This window comes from Pleurodeles waltl, chromosome 4_2 (assembly GCF_031143425.1).
Source record: "Pleurodeles waltl isolate 20211129_DDA chromosome 4_2, aPleWal1.hap1.20221129, whole genome shotgun sequence".
Taxonomy (NCBI): Eukaryota; Metazoa; Chordata; class Amphibia; order Caudata; family Salamandridae; genus Pleurodeles; species Pleurodeles waltl.
In genome coordinates this window covers 326,991,692-327,018,959 of record NC_090443.1, presented here as the reverse complement: position 1 = coordinate 327,018,959, position 27,268 = coordinate 326,991,692, and the positions used below count along the sequence as shown (strand labels likewise).

Below are 27,268 nucleotides of genomic sequence, written 5' to 3'. Positions count from 1 at the left end.
ATTATGAACACGGCGGTAAACACCACAACCGCCAACAGACGTGCTGTCTGAACTGCCAAATAATGAACCAACTGAAACACAGGCATCCTGAAAACCACTCACCGCCAGCAGAGGAGTGCTGACAACAACAGCAGAGCCCGGCCACAGGCCGACGGAAAGGCACTACCTGCCCATCAAATAATGAAGCACTAGACCGCTGTCAGTTCCGAGGCGCGAACCACCACACGCAAAGCCAGGCGGAAACAAACCAAATGTAAGGAAACACTCACCGGAGGCTCACACAACACGCCGAAGCAGACATGGAGAGAGAGTTGCAGATTATACCAGCCCTGCTCCTTGCCATATACCTCCACGACTGAGACTGCCGACGAAGATGACGATGGTAAGTACTGCAATCTACTAAACAAGGGAAGAAAGGGCCCAGTTACATTCCTACCCACCCCACAACGCTCCCAGCCCCCTTACAGCAGCACAAGCCATACACCCCACAGCAAGATGTACTTACCTGACACAAGGCAAATCCAACCTGCCCAAAGTACAAACATGTGCCCAACACCCCCAAACAATGAAACGAGAGACCACGGATCCAGAGTGTGCCCCAAACAACACAGGCCACACATTAACCTTTATTGTGCTCACTGAGCAACAGAAGTGCATATAAGGCCAATGGCCAGTCCATAGTCAAAGAAGTCCGATGGGCCACAATGGCCCCAACTTGACTCCCACAAGTGCAACTGTACTCCACCTCATGGGGGTAACAATGGGACATCCAGGCACCTCAGGGAACACGGGCAGGGGGTGGTGGGGGTGGTGATTTACGACTGGGAGGGAGGGCTTAGATTTCCGTTTGGAAGGTGGAGGGGGCTTAGGTTTTATCACAGCAGCTGGTGGAGCGGACTTGGCCTGGGATGCGGCAGATGTTCCTGGGCCAGCACGGGATCTCTTCCTCACAGGGGAGGTAGCATGGGAATGGGAAGGGTGGACAGGGGAGGAGTGGACAGAGCAAGGAGGTGAGCACGTTTAGGGACGAAATGGGGTGGGCCAGTGGGTTCAAATAGGTCAACACGGGATAGGAAAAGTTTCTTAGGTGCAGTTGGGGTGGACCTGGAGGAAGGCGTGAGAGTGGAGGTAGAGGGAGTGGTCGTGAGAGGTGTAGGTGTGTGTGACGTGGGTACAGGTGACTGGACAGTATGCTGAGGTGTTGTGGATGTGTGATGGGTGGGTATTTTGGTGCATTTGAGTGTCTTGGGAGGAGGAGGGGTGGGCACAGTGGGACAAGACAGGCTGCCAGTGTAAATGGATGTTGTCTGGGTGTCTGCAAGTCTGGTGAGTGTGCTACATGTGTCAACTAAAGTTATTGTGGTGAGTGCAGGTGTGGTGTCTGGGGTGCATGAATGGATGTGTGCTATTGTGGTGACTGCAGGAATAGGGACAGCAACATTGAATGAGGGTGCAGTGCCTGTGGGTGTGCATGTATAGGGGACAGACAGGGAGGCCGGAGTGGTGGACACACTGGGGGAAGTGGATGTTGGTGTGTGTGCATGTGTATGTTGGCTGTGTGTATGCTTGTGGTAGGAGGTGTGGTGCTTGTGTTTTGAAGTGTGCTTCTTGTGTGTTGAGGTGTGTACCTGCGTGTCAGAATGTGTGCTTTGGACGGGTGAAGGGAGTGGGGTGCTGGAAGGGGTAGAGGTGATTGGAGGGGGGACGGAATGACCAGGGACAATGACTGCCGTCAAAGAGGAGGCCAGAGCCTGAAAAGATCTCTGTTGGCCAGACACGGCACAGTGAATGTCATCCAGATAGGCATTGGTCTGCTGCACCTCTGATGCTAGCCCCTGGATGGCATTGACAATGGTTGTCTGCCCTACAGAGTTGGTCCTCAGGAGGTCAATAGCCTCCTCCGTGAGGGCAGCAGGGCTGACTGGGGCAGGGGAGGAGGTGCCGGGGACAAAGGAGACGCCCACCCTTCTGGGTGAACGTGCACAGGCAACTCGGTGGGGAGCAACTGGGAGGGCGGTGATGGTATGGGGTGGCGGAAGATGACACAGTAGGGGTGGGCCCACTAGGGTCCGCCACCGCCAGGGAGCTCCCATCGGAGGAGGTATCAGAGTCACTGCCTCCAGTGGTAGTTGCCTCCCTGTGGTACTCCCCTCGCCCTCCAACCCACTGGTCCCCTTGGTGTCAGACGACTCTACCTCCGTGGATCCGTGGGTCGCTGCCTCCCCACTCTCCTGTGCCTCAGCTCCCTCATCAGATGATGCTGATGTACACAGACAACACAAGAGAACAGGGATGGGGAGACAAAACAGGAGAGACACTTGTAAATAGCAGAATGGAGGTACATTAGTGGTTAACACATACACCCACTCAGAAAATATTCCACCAGACAGCACCTACCGCTATACACATGGCTATGCCCCTGACTAGTGGGCAGAACCCTGCTCTACAGCCATTCCCCAACAAACTTAAGGACCTGATGTACTGCAGACTTGACCCTTACACCCCTACTCCTTGCTGGGGCCATTATGTAGATGGACATCAGTCAGAGCCCCTGCCACTAGACAGCATAAATACGAACGCATACACCCACATCCATCAAGCAGCCAAAATATGGTATATGTACTCACCCCCTTGTGACTGCTGTGCAGCCTTCAAGCGCCCATCAAAGTCCGGGTACGCCACCGCCAGGATGCGTTGCATAAGGGGGGGTCAGTGCCCGACAGGCACTCCTTCCTTATTGGGAGGACTTCCCCAGCTGGGCCTCACAGATCTCCCTCACCCAGCGCTGCAGGTCCTCCCACCTCTTCCTGCAGTGGGTGCTCTGCTGGTTGAAGACCCCCAGGGTCCGCACCTCTTTGGCGATGGCATGCCAAAGTCTCCTCTTCTGATGGGTGTTTACCTATAAGGGACACACAGAAAAAGTAACACTGAGGTCAGACAATGGCCAATCATATACAGCTGGCTATACGTCCACTATGGGACGGACATTTAAAACAGCCTAACAGCACACACACACGCAGCATGTCAGGAACCCTGCACCATACAGTGTCACAAGTGCACACATGTATGCAGCCAACAACCACCATTACACACATCTATGCACCCCAATCCTCCTACTCACCTGTACCTCTGTCCGACCGTAGAGCTTGGCGTACCGGGGCAGGACCCCGTCCACGAACTTCTCCAATTCCTCATTGGTGAAGGCCGGGGCCCTTTCCCCTGCAACACGTGCCATTTCCATGACCAGAGGCAGGACACAGCAGTACACTCAGTGGAGTACCTGCATGCACAAGATCAGGGAGCCAAGTGAAGTTGGGGTGATGAGTTCGCGTACACACCGCGGCGGTGTGCACCGTCACCACCGGCGGCGATCATGATACGCTGAGAATGCCCATTAACAACCATGTTAATCAATGAATTTGCGCATGGCGGTAAACACCGCCTCACGCTATTACGTCAACCCCTAGTGGTATGAGGTCACTTCCACCACAACACTTCTGGATTACAGGCGGCAGTCATTTTGGCCTTGACTACGCAGTTGTAAAACCCTCATCAGCACAATGCAGGCCCTATTGTCCCCTAAACACCCATAGGCATGAAACAACATACATTACCAAACCGGACCAGTCCTGATATATCATTGTTGTTATGTTGCTGTAATGTCACACACACTAAGCATTTGTGTCGTCAACAATCATGCCAGCAGTGCTGAATGAGAAACAATGTGTGCAGATGTATTTGTGTTCCTCACATGTGTTTTCAACTCCTCCTAGGTACAGACCCTTGTGGCGAGGGAGGGCCCCATCAGTGTACAGACCACTTGTTGATTTGTGGGCCATGGTGGAGCATCACATCATTATCAATTACAGACTCGTGCTACTATTGATGAACTTTATGCATTACTGGATCCAGCACTAAGACCGGCTAATCGCAATCAGCATGCCATCCCTACTGAAGTGCAGGTGCTCTCTGCACTCCATTCCCTGGCCACGTGCTCATTTCAAGTGACAGTGGGTATGAGTGCAGGTTTTTCACAGCCAATGTTTAGCATTATACTGTCCAGATTCCTGAATGCATTTGTATGACACCTGTAGTCCTATGTGAGGTTTCCCCAAAGTGCTGACCTCCCTGCCATCAAGTCGGACTTCTATGCCTTTGCCAACATACCCCATGTGATAGGTGCCATCAATGGCACCCACATAGCTATCATCCCCCCAAGAGTCAGTGATCAGGTGTACAGAAACAGGAAGAACTTTCATTCCATGAACATTCAATTGGTGTGTACTGCAGACCAGTACATCTTACATGTGAATGCCATGTCCCCTGGATCAGTCCATGATTCCTTTGTGCTGAGGAACAGTAGTGTGCCACACAAGATGGAACAACTACAAGAGGACAGAGGATGGATCGTAGGTAGGTGTTTCTGACACTTATTGCCATATAGAAGACAGCCAGGCTGTCTGCCTCTGAGGGTTGTCAATGACAGTCCTCTTTTGCACCATTTTCTAGGTGATTCTGGCTATCCCAACTTGCGTTGGCTCCTGACACCAGTGAGGAATCCTGGAACAGATGCAGACAGGAATTACAATGAGGCCCATGGACATACGAGGAGGGTGATTGAGCGCACAATAGGTCTCCTGAAGACTAGATTTTGTTGCCTACATATCTCTGGCAGTTCCCTGGCCTATGGGCCTGAAAAGGTGTGTAAAATAGTGGTGGCCTGCTGCATGCTGCACAACGTGACTGTGAGAAATTCTATCCCCCTCTTGGAGGAGGAGGGTGCTGTATATGGTGATGATGAGGAGGGGGAAGATGTAAATTCCATGACCCAACTGATACAGCTCTACTTCCAGTAACTCTGTGGGACAATTGGATGAGATTGCTGTCTGTGCAGCATACTGTCAGTGTTCCTTGTCATCTAGGGGGGTGTTGGGTCAATAATCATTGCCACTGTGACCAGGTCTGCATAGGACAGGTTACATTATAGTATAATAGTTCAACACATCTGTAGGCACAACAACATGTAATGTGTGTGGTGCATTTCCTGCTACTCAGAGAATAATAAATGAGTTATAACACAGTTGCATCCATACTTCACTTTGTTTCAACATAATGACAGGGAACATTGTAACAGGTGAACTGGTGTTTTATTTGGTGCAGGGATTAAATCTTGCAGATTACAGTGATGGGAGTGGGCTACTGGTGGTTGTACAATATGGCAACATGGTTGCAGCATTTGTTGACAGTAGTGGTAGGTCCATCTATGTTTACAAGAGTTTGTTGTAGTTTTCACACAGTTTGGTCGTTGATTCAGTGGGACACTTGGAGGACAGTTCTTGCCAGAGTTACTTCTTTGAGGGTGCCTTGGTCTTGGAGGGTGTTCCAGTGCCATATCTGGGCCTGAGGGTCCGTATGGGTGCCTGGTGTTGGCCTGTACAGGTTGAGGTGGATGTCCCCTGTGTGTCCTGAGTAGGTGGAACATGTGCAGTTGCTGCTGATGCTGTTGTTGTCTGGTCTGTAGCCTGGCCTGTAGTATGGGCTTCCTGGCCTGTGTGGGCTGCAGGCTATGTTGGGACAAGGTGCAGGAGCGCACCTGCTATGCTGGCCATTGTGGCATTGTGCAGTTTCCACTGCTCCATGGCCTCTTGATGGTGTGCTAGCTGCATCCTTTGACTCTGCTCCAGGGTGGATACTATCTGGATAGTATCCACCCTGGAGCGTCCTGTCCTGGGTGTGTTGATATGCTGCCAGGACCTCAGAGATCACATCCTGGGCTGCAGTATCCATCCTGTGGCCTCCCCCCTGGGCCACTGATGCCCTCCCACTGGGCCTAGTCCCCTGTGCTGGTGTCCCCTGCACAGGTCTGGCGGTACCACTTGTACTGGGCCATCGTCTTTCTGCCTGTTGGTAGGGGGTGACTGTGGCCTCTGTCCATGTGTTCCACCAGTCTGTGGCGTGGATACACAGGTGTGGGAACGGTTGCCCTGGGCTGATGTTGTTGTCTGGGTGGTAGTGGTGTCAGTGGTATCCTGGGTGGGGCTGCTGGATGGTGACAGTCCAGGACTGTGTGAGGGGCCAGGGTGATCGTCAATGTCCAGGGTTCCATCCCCAGTGTCCTGGGAGGTACCTCTGTCTCCCTGTAGGGCACTGCCACTCCCTGTCCTGTCCGTCAGGGTGGCATGGGTGGTGGTGCCTGTTGGGGGGAATGGACATGTCTGTTACAATTGCATGATCGGATGGGGTGCACAGGACTGGGCAGTTTTGTGCAGGTTTTCATACTTTGGGGCCATGCAGGATGCTTTTGTGAGGTTAGCATTGCATTTTGCTTAGGATGTGGAGGTGCACTGTGGGTGCTGTAGGCCATTGTGATTCCTTGCAGAGGGTGGCTGTGCACAGGGGAGGGATGTGGGCCTGATAGTGGGCATGCAGGGGGACTGGATGTAGTGATTGTGGTCTGGGAGGGGTTGTGGTCCTGATGGTAGTTGGAGGAGTGAGGTGGTGCATGCATTACATGTGGGATGGATATGGGGTAAATGTAGACGACTTACCTGAGTCCATTCCTCCAGTGAGTCCAGTGAGTCCCTCAGGGTGCAGGATGGCCAGTACCTTTTCCTCCCAGTCAGTGTAGTCGGGTGGTGTTGGTGGAGGTCCTCCCCAGTCTTCTGGACTGCAATGTGGTACCTGGATGCCATGGACCTGACCTTCCCACGCAGGTCATTCCATCTCTTGCGGATGTCGTCCCTGGTGCATGGATGGTGTCCCACTGCAGTGACCTTGTTGACTATTGTCTGCCATAGTTCCATCTTTCTGGCGAAAGTGTGTGCTGGACCTGTGCCCCGAATAATTGTGGCTCCACCTTCAGGATTTCGTCCACCATGGTCCTTAGCTCCCTTTCTGTGAAGCGTGGGTGTTTGGGGGGTGCCATGGTGTGTGTTGTGAATGGTGTCTTGTGTGGACCTAGGTGAGGGTGCTCTTGTGTGGTTGGGTGTTTGTATCGTGTATTGTGGCATTTGGTGTCTGCTTCTGGGGTTCTCTGTATTAGTTGGCCTAATTTTGTTGCAAAGGATTTTGCGGTGTGTCTGTGAGTATTTTATAATGTTGTGGATGTGTGTCAGGTGTGTGGGTTTCAAACTTGCCAATGTATGCATTTCTTGCTGTTGGGTCCACTTGCCGCCTGTGGTGGTCTGTACTGCCAGTGGTCATTCGGCTTCCACTGACTGCTGCAGTGATTTGTGCTTCATCATTTGGAGGGCGGGGAGTTTGTATGCTCAGCGGTGGCGGGGTGGGAGGTTCAGTATTTACGCCGACAAGGTCCTGGCGGTGACTGGTGGCAGGGAAATTTTTGTCGGTTTCTGTTCACTGCCAATGGCAGTCTTCTGTTCGCCGTCGCCACGACGGTCGACGCTGTTTACCGCGGTGTTCATAATGAGGGCCTAAGTCACCATCCACAAGTCAAGGGAGAATTAGACCATTAGACATACCAAATTTAAAGGTGCAATTGGAAGAAATAATTAGGGAATGTCTAGACATCTCACATCTGAATCAATATCAGGAAAATGAGCTGATATGTCAGAGTAAGCCAAATTCAAGGCGTGCAGCTACAACCCATGAAAAATTAAAAGAGTTGGCAGGGAAATATGAGGTAGATCTCTCTAAGAGTATTTCTCTGCGGAAACGTTTAAGGACACACTTAATTGATGAAGAAATCAGTACCATGCAATCTTCAGGGATGAAGTTACACATTGCTAAACTGGTTAAATGCATTCTGAGGTGGAGTGAGTTTGACAAGTTGGAGAGCAAATGGGTGAAGAAGCAAGCAAAGCAAAAGAAACAGACAGTGTAGAAGTAAACGGGAAACCACCTCCAGCACCCCAGATGAAGATGAGCTGCTGACATTCCCTATGAGGGAAATACCAGGTGGAGGGTTGGGATATTGAGTGGTTGAAGATCAATAGGACGACTCAGGAAGCTAAAGAATCAGTGCATGCTTAATATGAATGATTGTTGCAGATGTTTAAACAGTGCAGTGGACAAGAAAATCCAGATAGGGAATATATATTGAAAGCTTTGTGACAGTTTGTTCATGGATTACGGCCAGAGATTAGTATGCACATACAACAGAACATGATTTGCATACAAAAGAACATGATTTGCTGACAGACTGAGCCGCAAGATTAAATTCTGAGGTATGCTAAGTATTGTAACGATGAGCAAAAGATGAAGCAGAAAAGACTTAAGGTAAAGTTCATGCTTCTCATACGAAGTTGGCACAAAAATGTTTTCAAAATCAGCAATATGTGGGAAAAAGTGTTAGTCATAGGGTGGAGGTCAAATGATGCAAGGTGAAGTTGGTGTTCTACAGGGCAGAGGTAGAAGTTTTGCAGTTGATCCAAATTCTGGCATAGATATTGTGATGTTAAAGAGATCACCTTCTTGTAATTTTTATAACAAGCTCTGACTTTGGAAGAGGGAGTGCCAACGGAATCCTAATAAAGTAGTTGGTGATGGGGAAATGCAAATTGTTAATCTGAGTCAAATGCAGAATGTCCCAGTTCAACAAGTGCAAACTTCAAATCAGTCACAAGCCTCAATAATGCAGGTCCTGCAAATTCTGATGCCTCCACAGAACATGGGTAACCTTAGATTTAATGTGAATCAGATTCCAAAAGCAAACCAAAGCCTTTCCAAAATCAAAATCCATTTCAACAATTTTCCATGTTTGAGAACGAGAGCGTTGTCTCCAACAATTCACAATGATGAAGACTGAGGGGGATGAGGATTGTGTACTTTTTGTAGTCTTGGAGGTAGACTAAAGTCATCCATTTGTAGAAAGTGAGGTGAATGGCATTCAAGTGTCATTTTTGATTGACACACGGTGCTACCCATGTTACAACAGCTGAAGTCCCTGACCTACCTCTCTCAGGAAAGAAGATCCAAGTTGTAGATGTTACAAATAAGCAAATACCTACCCTATTTATTAGAAGGCCCCTGAAAAAATAGGCTTGTTTAAAGAGAATCACTAGTTTGTTGCATATGATTTGAGTCCTGTAAATCTGTTAGGGAGAGATCTATTGTGCAAAGTGAATTGCATGATTTACTGTACACCAGCCGGTGTGGAGTTTCAAATGCATGATGAGGATTTTGAATTTAAAACGGCTAGAAAAAGAACTGCAGTTGGACTGTTCCCTATGAGAACAGCAGATGATTTACCTCCTGATTTATGAGATACTCTGAGACCTGAAGTGTGGGATTTTACAGGAAAAGACATCAGACTTATTAAAGGTGTAGAAACTTTTCAGATAATGATTAAACCAAATGCTGAGTTTTGGAGGATAGCTCCATAAAATCTCACATCTGAGACAGTGGCTGGAATCACTCCAGTGATCAAATCAATGTTACGACAAGGAATTTTGAGTGAGACAGTCGGAGGCCTGTGCAATTCTCCGATAATAGGCTTGCAAAAGCCGAACAGCAAATACAGGATTGTGCAGGACTTGACAAAAATGAATAGTATAGTCATTCCAAGTTGTTCTGTGGTACTGAATCCATCTACAATATTGTTTCAGATCCACTGTGATGCTGAATGGTTCACAGTAGTGGATCTTTGCCAGGCATTTATTTCTATCACATAGCATAAGGATAGTGAGTTTTTGTTCAGCTTTACTTTTCAAAACAGAGTTTAGGCATGGTGCTGAGTCCCACCAGGGTATACAGAAAGCCCATCGACCTGTAATCAGATCTTGAAAAAGAACCTTGATACTTTACAAATGCCCTGTAGTTCTATTGTTGTACAGTAGATCGACGAGCTACTTGTGGTGTCTAGTACAGAAGAAGACTGTAAACAGGACATGATTGCCTTGCCAAATTATTAGGTCTGAGAATGGATACAAGCTTACCCCAAGCAAGTTGTAATACTTTAAAAAACAGATCCTGTATTTAGGACATCTCATTGAGAAGGGAGCATGAAAGGTGTCACACAGGAGAGAATCACTGCAATTTTAAAAATGAATCCACCTAAAACACATAGAGAAGCCAGGCTGTTTCTGGGAATGGTGGGCTACTATAGACACTGGCTATCCAAATTTTCCCAAGTGGCCAAGCCTTTTCTGAGGCTGACACACAGAGATGTCCCTGATCTGCTTCCATCGGACAAAGATTGCTTTAAATTATTCCTAGAGCTGAGAGAAAGTCTCTGTTGTTCCCCAACATTAGGAATGCTTGATTACAGTACCTTGATTTGCAGTGAGAGGAAGGGCTGCATTCTCTCAGTGCTTAGTCAATTGCATGGAGACTATTGAAGACCTATGGCATACTTTTCTCCTACTGTTCACCGTGTAGCCACAGGATTGCCAGGCTGCTTTAAAGCTGTCGCAGCAGTTGGTGTCAGAATTGAAAGAAGCGAGAACATAGTCATGGGATATCCTCTTACAGTAATGGTCCATAATTGAGTGGATGTTAGACCTAGCATCCTTAGGATAATCTCACCCCAGACATTTTGCCTTTCACCTCCTGTTTTATTGCTGTATCTTTTTGTTGGCCTTAGGCCTCTGAGCACTTTACCACTGCTAAACAGTGCTGAAGTGCATATGTTTCTCTCCTAAACATGGTAACATTGGTGTCTCCACAACTGGCATATTTAATTTACTTGTAAGTCCGTTGTAAAGTGGTATACCATGTACCCAGGACGTGTAAATTAAATGCTACCAGTGGGCCTGTGGCACTGATTGTACCACCCACTTCAGTAGCCCTTAAACCTGTATCAGACCTGCCATTATAGAGCCTCAGTGTGAAGTTTCACTGCCACTTCGACTTGGCATTAAAAACCTATTTTTAAGCCTCAAGCTCCCCTTTTCTTACATACACGTCATCCCTCAGGTAGACCCTAAGTAGCCCAAAGGGCGGGGTGCCATGTAAGTAAAAGGCAGGACATGTACTCTTAAGTTTTACATGTCCTGGTAATGAAAAACTCCCAAAGTAGTTTTTCGTTACTGTGAGGCCTGCTCCTCTCATTGGCCAATATTGGGAATTCCTTAATATGCTTTTATGCTGCAATTCCTGATCGTAAATACGTAGCTACAACATGTTTCATATCACTGGAATAGGAATGATAAGTCCTTTTTGCTGGTAAAGTCAGATTTATTATTACTATTTTAGAAATGTAAATTTATGAAAATGTGTATGTCTCTGCTCTCACTGCTTTGTGTACCTGGCAGCCTGTATCCAATACATGCCTGACCTGGATGACAGCTACATTTGTGCATTTCCCCCAGACACCCACAACACATGACACTAAACTGCATTTGCATTCATTTGCATACTGATAGGTCTTCCTGGACTAGAAGGGGGAGGGGACCTCACACCTACACTTCAAGAGGGAAGTGTCTGTCCGTACACAAAGTGCTGAGTATACCCCTACTGATAGTCTGGAGCCAGGGCTGGTTTGAAGGGGGCATCTGTGCACTTCAGAGAGATCCTTTGAATTCATCCACCACATCAAAGGCACTTTTGGTTATACGTACTGAGGCTCTGAACCCCTGATATCAGTACATTTCTGGGCCTGGCGAAAACTCTGCTGGAGTAAAGGCAGCTGTGCTGAAAGGATTGCCATCTTGCTGTGCCTGACTGTTCCCAGGAACTGCTGCCCTGCTTTTCTGAGCTGCCTTGATGCCTACTGACCTCTGCCATGCCAAACAAAACTAAGGACTAAACCCAGAGTGACAACAAGGGCTTGCTGGCTTGCCCCCTGTTCTCCCCAAGGTCTCAAGACCTCACTACTGGTCCCCAACTACTTGTTCAATGACTGCACAGGTGTTTTCATTGCATTACTCTATGTGTGTGTGTTGCACAAATACTTTACACATTGCCTCTTAAGTTAAGCCTGCCTGCTCTGCACCAAGCTACCAAGGTGTGAGCAAAGGTTAATTTAGAGTGTGTATCTGACTTACCCTGACTAGAAATGTGGTCCCTACTTGGACAAGGGGCATACCTCTGGCAACTAGAGACCCAATTTCTAAAAGTGGAGATTTTGCTTACACAAACCAAACCTCAATATATGACTGATAGCAGACTCATGAAGTAGGAACAGTTGATTTTTGCTGCAGTAAACATTAATTTTAAAATATGTCATACTCTTAATCCACGTACACTGGTACCATTGCCCAAAATTTAGACTGAGGAGAAGGAGGTTGAGCATGACTGCCTTGATGTCACTGGTGTGTACCAAGCAAAGATCTGTATTAAGGATGAACCCCTTGAAGAGTCAGACTATGTAAATGTTGTTGATGGCTCATTTTTAAGAGATAACAAGGGAAATATGAGAGCAGCATATGTTGTCTGTACAGTGGAGGAAGCAGTGGAATCCTCCTGGCTTTGGGGTGTCACCTTTGCTCAAGTAGCAGAATTGGTTGCTCTTGTCAGAGCTTGTTATCTTTCAGATCAAATCACAGTGACAGTTTTTACTGACAGTCAATATGGATTTGGTGTGATTAATTACTTTGTCCGGATGTCCTAATCGGAAAGGGGAATATGTGATGAGACTGTTGGAAGCTTTACAGTTGGCATAAGAAATTGCAGTTGTTAAATGTGGAGGCCACAGTAGAGGAAATTATTATGTAACCATTGGAATCAGATATGAAGATGAAGTTGCTTGGTATTGTGCAACTACGGCATGCACACTAACACAGAGTATGCAAATGAATATGATGAGGACACTACCTTTTCAACGATGTTGTCTATAGTTGATACTTGGGAGGAAATCAAGAGATTGCAGGAGGATGTGTAAGAGGCAGAGCATCAAGGATGGGTTAGAGCAATATGTGTTAAAAATGCTAATGGGATTTAGGTCTCAGCTGATGGGAGACCTGTGTTAACTGATGGCCTATTATTTCCCAAGACAAGCCATTGTCATGGTCCCACACACATAGGGAGGGATGCTATGGTAAGGCTGTTCAGGCAGAATTGGTGTATTCTAATTTAGATTTTTTGCTGAGGAATTGTGTTGCAGATATGTGACCTATCAGCAAATGAATGTAGGAAGAAAAAGTCCCAGTAACCATGAGTCACATCAGCAGATCAGGAGGACCCATCTTCATCCAGATACCTGTCTGTAATGACCTGGGATATATCCTGATCATAGTGTGCATTTTCTCCAAATTGATGGAAGCCTACCCAACACAAATGAATGACAGTCTCACTGTAGCCAAGCTGCTGGTGCAAGAATTCATACCAGGGTTCAGATTTTCAGTTTCTTTGGAGTCAGACCAAGGGACTATTTTTAAAAATGAGATTATTAGAATGCTAACTGTGGTACTTCAAGTGGAACAGAGATTACAATGTAGCTACCGGCCAGAAGCTTGTCTAACAACTCAATGGGGTACTGAAGTCTAATTTGGTAAAAGTATGTGCATCCTCTTCTTTAAAATGACCAGATGCTTTGCCTTTAGTGTAAATGAGCCTTCAAAGTACTACTGACAGAAGAACAGGATTGTCAACATATGAAATATGTGCCATGCAACTGCCTGCTGTGCCTGCAAATATCATAGATGACATGATTCTCGAGTAATGCAAAGGACTGAGTCATGTGGTACATTCTGTCTCTCACCAGATTAGAGCTGTTACTGCCATCCTGAGTCAAGAGCAGTGTCACAACCTTAGCCCTGGTGACTGAGTCCTTCTAAAAAAGCAAGTTCCGAAATCGTTTTTGAAACCACAGTGGAAAGGACCCTGCCAGCTGATCCTAATCATCAACACTGCTGTTAAATGTGGTGGACTACATAACTGGACACACACCTCCCATACAAAGAGAGTGAGATGCCCTCCAGACAACGAGGTGCCATGTAAAACTGGTCTGCGGCCTCCTGTGCTTGGACATACTGAAGGACCAGATGGGGAGTTGTACACCAGAATTCTCAATCTGTTCAGGTTTCTGAAATCTCGCAGAGTGATGTGGAAGCATCGCCAGAGGAAGAAGACCTGAGACCTGAAAGGGAAGACACTGCAGAGCCACCACAGGTGCAAATGAGTGACCCTGGTGAAGGACCAAGTGCAAGAAGAGGAAAAGCTCAAAAGAGAGAAGAATGGCCAAGGAGCAGAGATCGATTAAGGTCTAGTGTGTCAGTTGAATGCATACCACATTCCATCATCAAGGAAACCAAATCAGGTAGTGTGAGTGACACAAGTGACACAGAATAGCAGATACTTAGGTGATATAAGAGAGCTAGATTGCCTTGCCACAGGTATTATGCACCAGAGTGAACTTACTATACTGACAGTGTGCCTATGATAGGAATTAACTGAGAACAGAAACACTTGAATCCTTGTGATATACCACATTATCAAAGCACGAGTCTTATTTTCAAAACTAATTCATATTTAAGCTTGATTAAGCTGACATTTGATTGATGTATTAGAACAAAAATAATTGACACTTCGAATAATGAACTGTGTCTGAACTGAGTCATTGAATAGAGGCAAGGAGGTCTCATGAAGATTACTGCTGTATATAAGCTGAGTTAATAACCGCAGAGTAACAACACATTTTGCTCATTTTACAAAAGTAGAATCCAACGCAGAATATTTTCTCTGCCTGCTGCTATATTATACCCAAGGTCTGACTGTGGACAAATGTGTTTCCTTACCAAGGCTAGATGTAGTGTAGTGATGACTGTTACAATAGCAGTTATTGTGTTAGTATTCATAATTCTCTAAGTTCGTATGAGTATTACTCCTGAGATAGATACACTTAGAACAACCCCTGCACCTACATCACTTGAACTCATAAAAGGCTTCATTAGTAGATTCTTCAGAGGGAGACTTCACATTGAACATTTATTCTAGATTAGTTCAAGAATATACACACACTTTAGGTGCCAAGGATTGTTATGTTTGTGCACACTTACCTGCTTTGGCTACTGAGGATGTAGCTTACCACCATGTTCCACCTTCATATGCAGTTACATGTAGTAAATTGCTTAGTCTAAGTTATAGGCAGAATTGTTTTGAATATTATTTCTCCAATTGTGACTTTATCTTTTCTGAAGTTCCCCTTCACAAAATAATGAATTCTTGCCCACAGACTAAGGTAATGGAAACAGCTTGTTTTTTTAGCTCCCTACTAAAATAGACACTGTTAAGGCATACAAACGCATCTGATGTTTGATGAATCCATTAGAAAAGAGCTTGTGTGTTTCATAAGGCAACAGAAAAGGAAGATGCTTTAAAGAATGTGTGGAAAAAGGAGGAAGATGAGTACAAAGGAAAAACAGATTGAAATTAGACAGACAACAGAAATGGAAACTATGCCTTTACGAAAGAAGAAATCACATGTGAAGTAGATACCAGGGACGTAGCTTCAGGAGGGTGTTGGGGTGATACACCCCCATAAATGTATTTTCTGTTAAACAGTTGGATACTGGCGCTTTTGGGTATCATGATGTCTGTCGGATTTTACCAGAAATGTTGAAATTCACACAGACAAAAACGCACACACATACACCCACACACACACACACACACACACACTGTTTTGAAAGCCTTAAAAATGTTGGGTAGTTTACAAATATCGTTTTTCCCCTCAATATCCTCTTCCTTTTTCACTGCCTTAAGCCCCCATCATGCGTCCTGCTTGTCATATAATGTATGTAGGAAGTTGGCTCTGTATATACTATTTCAAAGTAAGAAATAGCGTGCACAGAGTCCAAGGGTTCCCCTTAGAGGTAAGATAGTGGCAAAAGCAGATAATTCTAATGCTCTATTTTGTGGTAGTGTGGTCGAGCAGTAGGCTTATCAGAGGGTAGTGTTAAGCATTTGTTGTACACACACAGGCAATAAATGAGGAACACACACTCAAAGACTTACTCCAGGTCAATAGATTTTTATATTGAAAAATATCTTTTCTTAGTTTATTTTAAGAACCACTGGTTCAAGATTTACATTAAACACTTTAAATGTAAGGTACTTCACTTAGATACTTTAGGAACTTTGAATGAAAACAATATCATATACAGTCTTTGTAAGAATGGCAATAAGCTATTTTCAAAGTGGACACAGTGCAGAAATCAACAGTTCCTGGGAGAGGTAAGTAAAGGTTAGATTAGGAGGTAAGTAAAACACTTACAAGTCCCAGTCCTGGGGCATAGGCAGCCCACCGTTGGGGGTTCAAGGCAACCCCAAAGATACCACACCCGCAGCTCAGGGCCAGTCCGGTGCAGAGGTCAAAGTGGTGCCCAAAACACATAGGCGCCTATGGAGAACAGTGGTGCTCCGGTTCCAGTCTGCCAGCAGGTAAGTACCTGCGTCCTCGGGGGGCTGACCAGGGGGGTTTTGTACATCACCGGGGGGGAAACAAGTAGACACACAAAACACACCCTCAGTGGCACAGGGGCGGCCGGGTGGAGTGTGCAAAGCAGGCATCAGGTTTCAGATAGGAAACAATGGAGGGACCCGGGGGTCACACTAGCGGTGCAGGCAGGCACATGGGGGGCTTCTCTGGACAACCACCACCTGGGCAAGGCAGAGGGTCGCCTGGGGGTCACTCCTGCATTGAAGTTCGGTTCCTTCAGGTCCTGGGGGCTGCAGGTGCAGTGTTGGTTCCAGGCGTCGGGTTCATTGTTACAGGCAGTCGTGGTCAGGGGGAGCCTCTGGAGTCTCTCTGCAGGCATCGCTGTGGGGGCTCAGGGGGGTCGTCTCTGGTTACTCACGGGCTCACAGTCGCCGGGGAGTCCTCACTGAGGTGTTTGTTCTCTGGATCTCGAGCCGGGTGCAGAGTGTGAAGTCTCACGCTACCGGCGGGAAACGTGCAGTCTTTGAAAGTTACAACTTTGTTGTAAAGAAGTAGCTGGTTTTGAACAGGGCCGCTGTTCACTGGAGTTTCTTGGCCCTTTACTACAGGGCAGTCCTCTGAGGCTTCAGAGGTCGCTGATCCCTGTCGGATGCGTCGCTGGAGCAGGTTTTCGAAGTTGGAGACAGGCCGGTAGGGCTGGGGCCATAGCAGTTGTTGTCTTCCTCCTTCTCTGCAGGCTTGTAGGTTAGCAGTCCTTGTTTCTTCAGGTTGCAGCAATCTGATTTCCTGGGTTCAGGGTCGCCCTTAAATACTGAATTTAGGGGTGTTTTAGGTCAGGGGGGCAGTAGCCAATGGCTACTGTCCTGGCGGGTGGCTACACCCTCTTTGTGCCTCCTCCCTGAGGGGAGGAGGACACATCCCTAATCCTATTGGGGGAATCCTCCAAAATCAAGATGGAGGATTTCTAAAGGCAGGGGTTACCTCAGCTCAGGACACCTTAGGGGCTGTCCTGACTGGTGGGTGACTCCTCCTTGTTTTTCTCATTATCTCCCCTGGACTTGCCACCAAAAGTGGGGGCTGTGTCCAGGGGGCGGGCATCTCCACTATCTGGAGTGCCCTGGGGCATTGTAACACGAAGCTTGAGCCTTTGAGGCTCACTGCTAGATGTTACAGTTCCTGTAGAGGGGAGGTGTTAAGCATCTCAACCCAGTGCAGGCTTTGTTTCTGGACTCAGAGAGCACAAAGGCTCTCACCCCAGGGGGTCAGAAACCCGTCTCTCAGCAGCAGGCTGGCACAGACCAGTCAGTCCTGCACTGAAGGATTGGGTAAAATGCAGGGGGGATCTCTAAGATGCCCTCTGTGTGCATTTTTTAATACTTCCAACACTGGCATCAGTGTGGGTTTAGTATTCTGAGAAGTTTGATACCAAACTTCCCAGTGTACCCATTATGGAACTGTGGAGTTCATTTTTGACAAACTCCCAGACCTTATACTTAATATGGCCACACTGTCCTTACAATGTCTAAGAATGGACTTAGACACTGTAGGGACATATTGCTCATGCAGCTATGCCCTCACCTGTGGTATAGTACACCCTGCCTTAGGGCTGTAAGGCCTGCTAGAGGGGTGACTTACCTATGCCACAGGCAGCATTTTGTGTGCGTGGTATCCTGAGGGGGAAGCCATGTCGACTTTGCCTTTTTTCTCCCCACCAACACACACAATCTACAATGGCAGTGTGCAAGTGCTAGGTGAGGGGTCCCTTAGGGTGGCGCAACATATGCTGCAGCCCTTAGGGACCTTCCCTGGCCACAGGGCCCTTGGCACCACTGGTACATTTTACACTGGACTTATCTGTGTGCCAGGGGTGTGCCAATTGTGGAAACAATGGTACATTTGTAGTGAAAGAACGCAGTGCTGGGGTCTGGTTAGCAGGGTCCCAGCACACTTCTAAGTCAAGTCAGCATAAATATCAGGCAAAAAGTGGGGGGTAACAGGGAGCCATTTTCTTACAATGTATTTTAACATTGTATGCCTATGTGATTGTTGGTAAACTTGAAGGTCACACACCCCAGTCATACTGACCGAACTACGCCCCTGCTAGGCACATGGGAATAAGTAGTTGTGAACACACATTCGAAACTCTTGGGGGGCCTGTTTAAACATTAAATGAAGAAGAATCAGTTATTCCTGGAGTTTATTTTATATGCAGGCAAGATGCTTATTTCACACTGCCCTCTGATTGGGAAAGTGTTTGTTATTTAGATTTAATATTTCCAAAAATGTATCATGTGAATAGCATAAAAACTTTGATGGTGAATCCATCCCACAGGCATAGATGTAGTACAAATGATGGAACTATGGTGCTATTATCTTCCCAGTAAGAGTAGTACTAAATTATGAAAACAAATCTGAAAGCTTTCTACAGTAATGGATAAAGTACCCACTAATACATCTGGTGCTTTGTTAGCAATGAATAAGGAATTAGTAGATATTAGATAAATGGTTTCGCAAAACTGATTAGCTCTGGACATATTGGCAGAGAAAGGCAGATTCTGTAAAATGTTAAAAGAGCAATACTGCTGTTCTTAAATACTGGAAAAGAGCAAGGAGATAGAAGAATTTGCAAATAGCATTTCTGACTTAAAAATGACTGAAAATTTTGAAGCAACCAATGTTAGGACTCTTAGGTAAAGGAACTTCTGCTAAAGGTAGTTGGCTTGGAAACAATAGTAATGAAGTTTTAGGTGTTATATTAAAGCCTGTTTTGATCACTGACATTTGCTTGATTTGCTTGCTTGCTGTATATAAAGGATTTACATGTTATTTAGCAAGAAAGAAAAAGGAAAAAAAGGCAAAGGGGAGAAGAAAGAGAAACTGAAGAAAGAAAGAGTAAGATTTACCAGGAGTTCAAAGAAGCACAAAACTCAAATGGTAAAAAGGATGACTCACTAAAGGGAGAAGATGCACCTGGAAGCTTTATGTGTGTCAAAATGTGATGGCTATTCTAGTCATCAGCAGGAGGAATTGATAGAACGAAATTCCTCATTTTTCTCATTAAACCCCTTTAATAGCAAAGTAAAATTTATAACATTAAATAATGTGCCCATTTAACCCCTTCTGTGCCCAGGACATAATGGTTACGTCCTGCGGCACAGTGCTCGTGTGCCCAGGACGTAACCATTACGTTCTGGGCACAGAGGCCAGAGGGAGCGCTCCCTCTGTGGGGTTCCTCCCCCACCCCCCCCAACGCAGGGCTGAAAGGGGAAGCCCCTTCCACCCCCGACAGCCCCCCAACCCCACCCACCCCCCGTGACGTCAGCACACGATTGCGCGCTGACTATCACAGAGGCCTCCTCCCATCGCCCTGGAAGCTCAGCTTCCAGCGCGATCGGAAGAGAAATGCTCAGAATTTCTCTTCCGATCACGTGGAGGAGGCCTGAGAGGCTTCAAAGGGAAGGAAAGGAATTTACTTCCCTTTGAAGTCTCTCTGAGCATTTTAGCAGCCGGATTTCAAAGCAATCCGGCTGCTAAAATGCTCACTAGACACCAGGGATTTCTTTTTTATAGGAAACTGGCATGAGGGGAGCGACCCCTTGGGCAAGGGTCGCTCCCCAGGGGGGGGCATTTTTTTAGGGGGGCATTTTTTTTACGGCCTTTTCTGCCCCCCCTGGGGGCAGAAACCTCTAGGCACCAGGGATCTTTTATTTATCTATTTATTTATTTATTTTTTAGAGGTGGGGAGCGACCCCTTAGGCAAGGGTCGCTCCCCTAGGGGGCAAATTATATTTAGGCCATTTCTGTCCCCCTTGGGGGCAGATTGGCCTATTTTTATGAGGCCAATCTGCCCCCAAGGGGGACAGAAACTACTAGACACCAGGGAGTTTTTTTTTTTCATGAATTTCACGCAAGGGGAGCGACCCCTTAGGCAAGGGTCTTTCCCCTGGGGGGCAAATTTATTTTAGGCCATTTCTGCCCCCAGGGGGGGCAGAAACCTCTAGGCGCCAGGGCTAATTTTTTTTTTTTTTTCTTTGTTTCTTTAGAGATGGGGAGCAACCCATTAGGCAAGGTTCGCTCCCCTGGGGAGCAAATTGTATTTAGAACATTTCTGCCCCCCTTAGGGGTAGATCGGCCGATTTTAGGTCAATCAAACCACTAGGCACCGGGGATCTTTTTTTTTGCGCCAATGTCACGCAAGGTGAGCAATCCCGTAGGCAAGGGTCGCCCCCCGGGGGGGTCGTGGGGCGGGGAGCAGTGGGGCAAATTTATTTTAGGCTATTTCTGCCCCCCCGGGGGCAGATCGGCCTATTGTTCTTAGGCTGATCTGCCCCCAAGGGGGGCAGAAACCTCTAGGCACCGGGGATCTTTTTTTTGTGCCAATGTCACGCAAGGGGAGCGACCCCGTAGGCAAGGGTCGCTCCCCAGGGGAGTGGGGGGCAGGGTGGCAAATATATTTTAGGTCATTTCTGCCCCCGAGGGCAGATCGGCCCATTGTTATTAGGCCGATCTGCCCCCAGGGGGGGCAGAAGCCTCTAGGCGCCAGGGATACATTTTTGGGGGATTTTTTTTTGTTTGTTTTGTTTTGTTTTTTAGAGGTGGGGAGCGAACCCTTAGGCAAGGGTCGGTACCGGGGGGGGGGGAATTTATTTTAAGCCTTTTCTGCCCCCCCGGGGGCAGATCGGCCTATTGCTATTAGGCGGATCTGTCCCCGGGGGGGGGGGGAAGAAGCTTCTAGGCACCAGGGATACAAATTTTTTAGTTTTTTGTTTTTGTTTTGTTTTTTAGAGGTGTGGAGTGACCCCTTAGGCAAGGGTCGCTCCCCGGGGGAGGGAGGGCAAATTTATTTAGGCCTTCTTTGCCCCCCCCGGGGGCAGATCGGCCTATTGTTATTAGGCCGATCTGCCCCCATGGGAGCAGAAACCACATAGGCACCAGGGATTGGTGTGTATGTATGCATGTGTTTTCTTTAGGGGTGCAGCCCCTTGGGTAAGGGTCGCTCCCCATGGGGGCACATTACTGTTGGCCAAATCTGGCCCCCATTGGGGGCAGATGGGCGTATTTTTGGAAGGCCCATCTGCCCCCAAGGGTATGGCCATACCCCCACTCCAAATAAATGGGGCCAACGTTGTTCTGCCCACCAGTGGGCAGATGAGGCAATTACCCCTGATCCACACCCCGGGGGGGGCAGAAAGTCTACTAGATGCCAGGGAATTTAAAAAAATATATATATATTGGGGTGGTGGCTACCAACCAGTATGGGCCTGGTTACGCCCCCACCTCAACTGAAGGGGGCCACAGTCTTTCAGCTCTCCCCCGCACTCTAAAACATCTTATCCCACAGCAAGCAAGAAGACATTTGATTATTTGGAGTTTTAGTTTTACATTTGGCCATGAGAGCTTGGCTTACGCTCAAAATCGTCCCACTGGGAATGGTAAGGGCTGCACTTTATGGACTTTGGGACGCTGCCATGTAGAAAAATCCACAAGACCTAGACACATTTGAAAACTAAACATCTGGGTGATTCCAGGGTGGTGTGTTTCACATGCAGTACGCACCATTTTTGTACCCACAATCCCCTGCAAACCTCCAATTTTGCTGGAAATCACACATTTTTCCCACATTTTTGTGATGGAACCTTCCGGAATCTGCAGGAATCCACAAAATTCCTACCACCCAGCATTGTCTCATCTAAACAGATAAAAATTCTGCTGCACTTGTCAGCCTAAAAAGAATTTTTTTGCAAACTGCCCTTTTGGACCCCCTTTGTTCCCCCTCGATATTGACATGTTTTTGGCTCTTCCCTTTCACCAGCACTTGGCCCACCTACACATATGAGGTATCATTTTTACCGGGAGACTGAGAGGAACATTGGGTGGTATTAAATGTGTCCCAGTGCGGTGATCCCACACAGAAATGTTGGAAAAAATTAGATTTTGTTAGCTAAATTGGAGGTTTGCTGAGGATTCTGTATAAGAAAACATTGGGGGATCCACGCAAGTCACACCTCACTGGACTCCCTCGGGTGTCTAGTTTTCAGAAAGTTCTTGGTTTGGTAGGTTTCTCTAGAAGGCTGCTGAGCCCAGGACCAAAAATGCAGGTGCCCCCGTGCAAAAACAGGTCGTTTTGTATTTGATAATTTTGATGTGTCCAGATAGTGTTTTGGGGCATTTCCTTTCGCTGGCAGTAGGCCCACCCACTAAAGTGAGGTACCATTTTTATCGGGAAACTTGGGGGAACGCAGGGTGGAAGGAAATTTGTGGCTCCTCTCTGATTCCAGAACTTTCTCTCACCGAAATGAGAGGAAAAAGTATTTTTTAGGCCAAATTTTGAGGTTTGCAAAGGATTCTGGGTAACAGAACCTGGTCAGAGCCCCACAAGTCACCCCATCTTGGGTTCCCCAGGTGTCTAGTTTTAAAAAATGCACTGGTTTGCTAGGTTTCCCCAGGTGCCGGCTGAGCTAGAGGCCAAAATCCACAGGTAGGCACTTTGTAAAAATCACCTCTGTTTTCTGTGAAAAAATGTGATGTGTCCACGTTGTGTTTTGGGCCATTTCCCTTCGTGGGCACTAGGCCTACCCACACAAGTGAGGTATTATTTTTAATAGGAGACTTGGGGGAACGCTGGGTGGAAGGAAATTTGTGGCTCCTCTCTGATTCCAGAACTTTCTCTCACCGAAAAGAGAGGAAAAAGTGTTTCTTTGGCCAAATGTTGAGGTTTGCAAAGGATTCTGGGCAACAGAACCTGGTCAGAGCCCCACAAGTCACCCCATCGTAGATTCCCCTAGGTGTCTAGTTTTCAAAAATGTGCTGGTTTGCTAGGTTTCCCCAGGTGCCGGCTAAGCTAGAGGCCAAAATCCACAGGTAGGCACTTTGTAAAAAACACCTCTGTTTTCTGTGAAAAAATGTGATGTGTCCACGTTGTGTTTTGGGCCATTTCCCTTCGTGGGCACTAGGCCTACCCAAACAAGTGAGGTACTATTTTTAATAGGAGACTTGGGGGAACGCTGGGTGGAAGGAAATTTGTGTCTCCTCTCAGATTCCAGAACTTTCTGTCACCGCAATGAGAGGAAAAAGTGTTTTTTGGCCAAATTTTGAGGTTTGCAAAGGATTCTGGGTAACAGAACCTGGTCAGAACCCCACAAGTCACCCCATCTTGGATTCCCCTAGGTGTCTAGTTTTAAAAAATGCGCAGGTTTGCTAGGTTTCCTCAGGTGCCGGCTGAGCTAGAGGCCAAAATCCACAAGTAGGCACTTTGTAAAAAAACACCTCTGTTTTCTGTGAAAAAATGTGATGTGTCCACGTTGTGTTTTGGGCCATTTCCTTTTGTGGGCGCTAGGCCTACCCACATAAGTGAGGTACCATTTTTATCGGGAGACTTGGGGGAACGCTGGGTAGAAGGAAATTTGTGGCTCCTCTCTGATTCCAGAACTTTCTCTCACCGAAATGAGAGGAAAAAGTGTTTCTTTGGCCAAATGTTGAGGTTTGCAAAGGATTCTGGGCAACAGAACCTGGTCAGAGCCCCACAAGTCACCCCATCTTAGATTCCCCTAGGTGTCTAGTTTTCAAAAATGTGCTGGTTTGCTAGGTTTCCCCAGGTGCCGGCTGAGCTAGAGGCCAAAATCCACAGGTAGGCACTTTGTAAAAAACACCTCTGTTTTCTGTGAAAAAATGTGATGTGTCCACGTTGTGTTTTGGGCCATTTCCTTTCGTGGGCGCTAGGCCTACCCACACAAGTGAGGTACCATTTTTATCAAGAGACTTGGGGGAACGCTGTGTGGAAGGAAATTTGTGGCTCCTCTCAGATTCCAGAACTTTCTCTCACCGAAATGAGAGGAAAAAGTGTTTTTTTGGCCAAATTGTGAGGTTTGCAAAGGATTCTGGGTAACAGAACCTGGTCAGAGCCCCACAATTCACCCCATTTTGTATTTCGCTAGGTGTCTAGCTTTAAAAAATGCGCTGGTTTGCTAGGTTTCCCCAGATGCCGGCTGAGCTAGAGGCCAAAATCCACAGGTAGGCACTTTGTAAAAAACACCTCTGTTTTCTGTGAAAAAATGTGATGTGTCCATGTTGTGTTTTGGGCCATTTCCTTTCGTGGGCGCTAGGCCTACCCACACAAGTAAGGTACTATTTTTATCGGGAGACTTGGGGGAACGCTGGGTGGAAAAAAATGTGTGGCTCCTCTCAGATTCCAGAACTTTCTCTCACCGAAATGAGAGGAAAAAGTGTTTTTTTGGCCAAATTTTGAGGTTTGCAAAGGATTCTGGGTAACAGAACCTGGTCAGAGCCCCACAATTCACCCCATTTTGGATTTCCCTAGGTGTCTAGTTTTCAAAAATGCGATGGTTTGCTAGGTTTCCTCTCATGCCGGCTGAGCTAGAGGCCAAAATCCACAGGTAGGCACTTTGTAAAAAACACCTCTGTTTTCTGTGAAAAAATGTGATGTGTCCACGTTGTGTTTTGGGCCATTTCCTTTCGTGGGCGCTAGGCCTACCCACACAAGTGAGGTACCATTTTTATCGGGGGACTTGGGGGAACGCTGGGTGGAAGGAAATTTGTGGCTCCTCTCCGATTCCAGAACGTTCTCTCACCGAAATGAGAGGAAAAAGTGGTTTTTTTGGCCTAATTTTGAGGTTTGCAAAGGATTCTGGGTAACAGAACCTGGTCAGAGCCCCACAAGTCACCCCATCTTGGATTCCCCTAGGTGTCTGGTTTTCAAAAATTCGCTGGTTTGCTAGGTTTCCCCAGGTGTCGGCTGAGCTAGAGGCCAAAATCCACAGGTAGGCACTTTGTAAAAAACACCTCTGTTTTCTGTGAAAAAATGTGATGTGTCCATGTTGTGTTTTGGGCCATTTCCTTTTGTGGGCGCTAGGCCTACCCACACAAGTGAGGTACTATTTTTATCGGGAGACTTGGGGGAACGCTGGGTGGAAGGACATTTGTGGCTCCTCTCAGATTCCACAACTTTCTGTCACCGAAATGAGAGGAAAAAGTGTTTTTTTGGCCAACTTGTGAGGTTTGCAAAGGATTCTGGGTAACAGAACCTGGTCAGAGCCCCACAAGTCACCCCATTTTGGATTCCCCTAGGTGTCTAGTTTTCATAAATGCGCTGGTTTGCTAGGTTTCCCCAGGTGCCGGCTGAGCTAGAGGCCACAATCCACAGGTAGGCACATTGTGAAAAACACCTCTGTTTTCTGTGAAAAAATGTGATGTGTCCACGTTGTGTTTTGGGCCATTTCCTTTCGTGGGCGCAAGGCCTACCCACACAAGTGAGGTACCATTTTTATCGGGAGACTTGGGGGAACGCTGGGGGGAAGGAAATTTGTGGCTCCTCTCAGATTCCAGAACTTTATCTCACCGAAATGAGAGGAAAAAGTGTTTTTTTGGCCAAATTGTGAGGTTTGCAAAGGATTCTGGGTAACAGAACCTGGTCAGAGCCCCACAAGTCACCCCATCTTGGATTCCCCTAGGTGTCTAGTTTTTAAAACTGCGCAGGTTTGCCAGGTTTCCCTAGGTGCCGGCTGAGCTAGAGGCCAAACTCCACAGCTAGGCACTTTGCAAAAAACAGCTCTGTTTTCTTTGTGCAAATGTGATGTGTCCACGTTGTGTTTTGGGGCATTTCCTGTCACGGGTGCTAGGCCTATCCACACAAGTGAGGTACCATTTTTATCTGGAGACGTGGGGGAACACAGAAAAGCAAAACAAGTGTTATTGCCCCTTGTCTTTCTCTACATTTTTTCCTTCCAAATGTAAGACAGTGTGTAAAAAAGACGTCTATTTGAGAAATGCCGTGTAATTCACATGCTAGTATGGGCACCCTGGAATTCAGAGATGTGCAAATAACCACTGCTTCTCAATACCTTATCTTGTGGCCATTTTGGAAATACAGAGGTTTTCTTAGTACCTATTTTTCACTTTTTATATTTCAGCAAATGAATTGCTGTATACCCGGTATAGAATAAAAACCCATTGCAAGGTGCAGCTCATTTATTGGCTCTGGGTACCTAGGGTTCTTGATGAACCTACAAGCCCTATATATCCCCACAACCAGGAGAGTCCAGCGGACATAACGGTATATTGCTTTAAAAAATCTGACATCGCAGGAAAAAGTTACAGAGTAAAACATGGAGAAAAATGACTAGTTTTTTTCACTTCAATTTCAATACTTTTTTCATTTCAGCTATTATTTTCTGTAGGAAACACTTGTAGGATCTATACAAATGACCCCTTGCTGAATTAAGATTTCTGTCTACTTTTCAGAAATGTTTAGCTTTCTGGGATCCAGCATTGGTTTCTCACCCATTTCGGTCACTAACTGGAAGGAGGCTGAAAGCACAAAAAATAGTAAAAATGGGGTATGTCCCAGTAAAATGTCAAAATTGTATTGAAAAATGGGGTTTTCTCATTCAAGTCTGCCTTTTCCTGAAAGCTGGGAAGATGGTGATCTTGCCAGAAACCCTTTGTTGATGCCATTTTCAGGGAAGAAACCACGAACTGCCTTCTGCAGCCCTTTTTTCCCATTTAAAAAAAAAATAATAATAATTTCACTGTATTTTGGCTAATTTCTTGGTCTCCTTCAGGGGAACCCACAAAGTCTGGGTACCTCTAGAATCCCTAGGATGTTGGAAAAAAAGGACTCAAATTTGGCTTGGATAGCTTATGTGAACAAAAAGTTATGAGGGCATAAGCACGAACTGCCCCAATTAGCCAAAAAAAGGCTCGGCACAGAAGGGGAAAAGGCCTGGCAGCGAAGGGGTTAATGCACAATTTGTAGTAGGTAATCACACTTTGACATTTTAAGCCAATCCTCAGATTAACATATTGTAACAAATTAAGTTAGCTGAAATGCTGTCGCTATTTCGAAGGTTGATCTTAAACGTTTAAGGCTCATGGGCCTGTTTACGTACTCATGCAATTGCTTTGCATAAGATGTTTTTATCTTTCTTCCCACAGCAGAAGCTGTATTTTTCCCAAAGCCTTCTGTTAGCTAGT

The 27,268-nt window shown here is 46.7% G+C and overlaps 1 protein-coding gene across 1 annotated transcript in view; it reads right to left on the bottom strand.

The window, feature by feature from the left end:
• The window catches only part of DMC1 (DNA meiotic recombinase 1), a 1,145,966-nt gene that overhangs the window by 611,901 nt on the left and 506,797 nt on the right, over window positions 1–27,268 (bottom strand). The gene's annotated exons all lie outside the window — the stretch shown is intronic.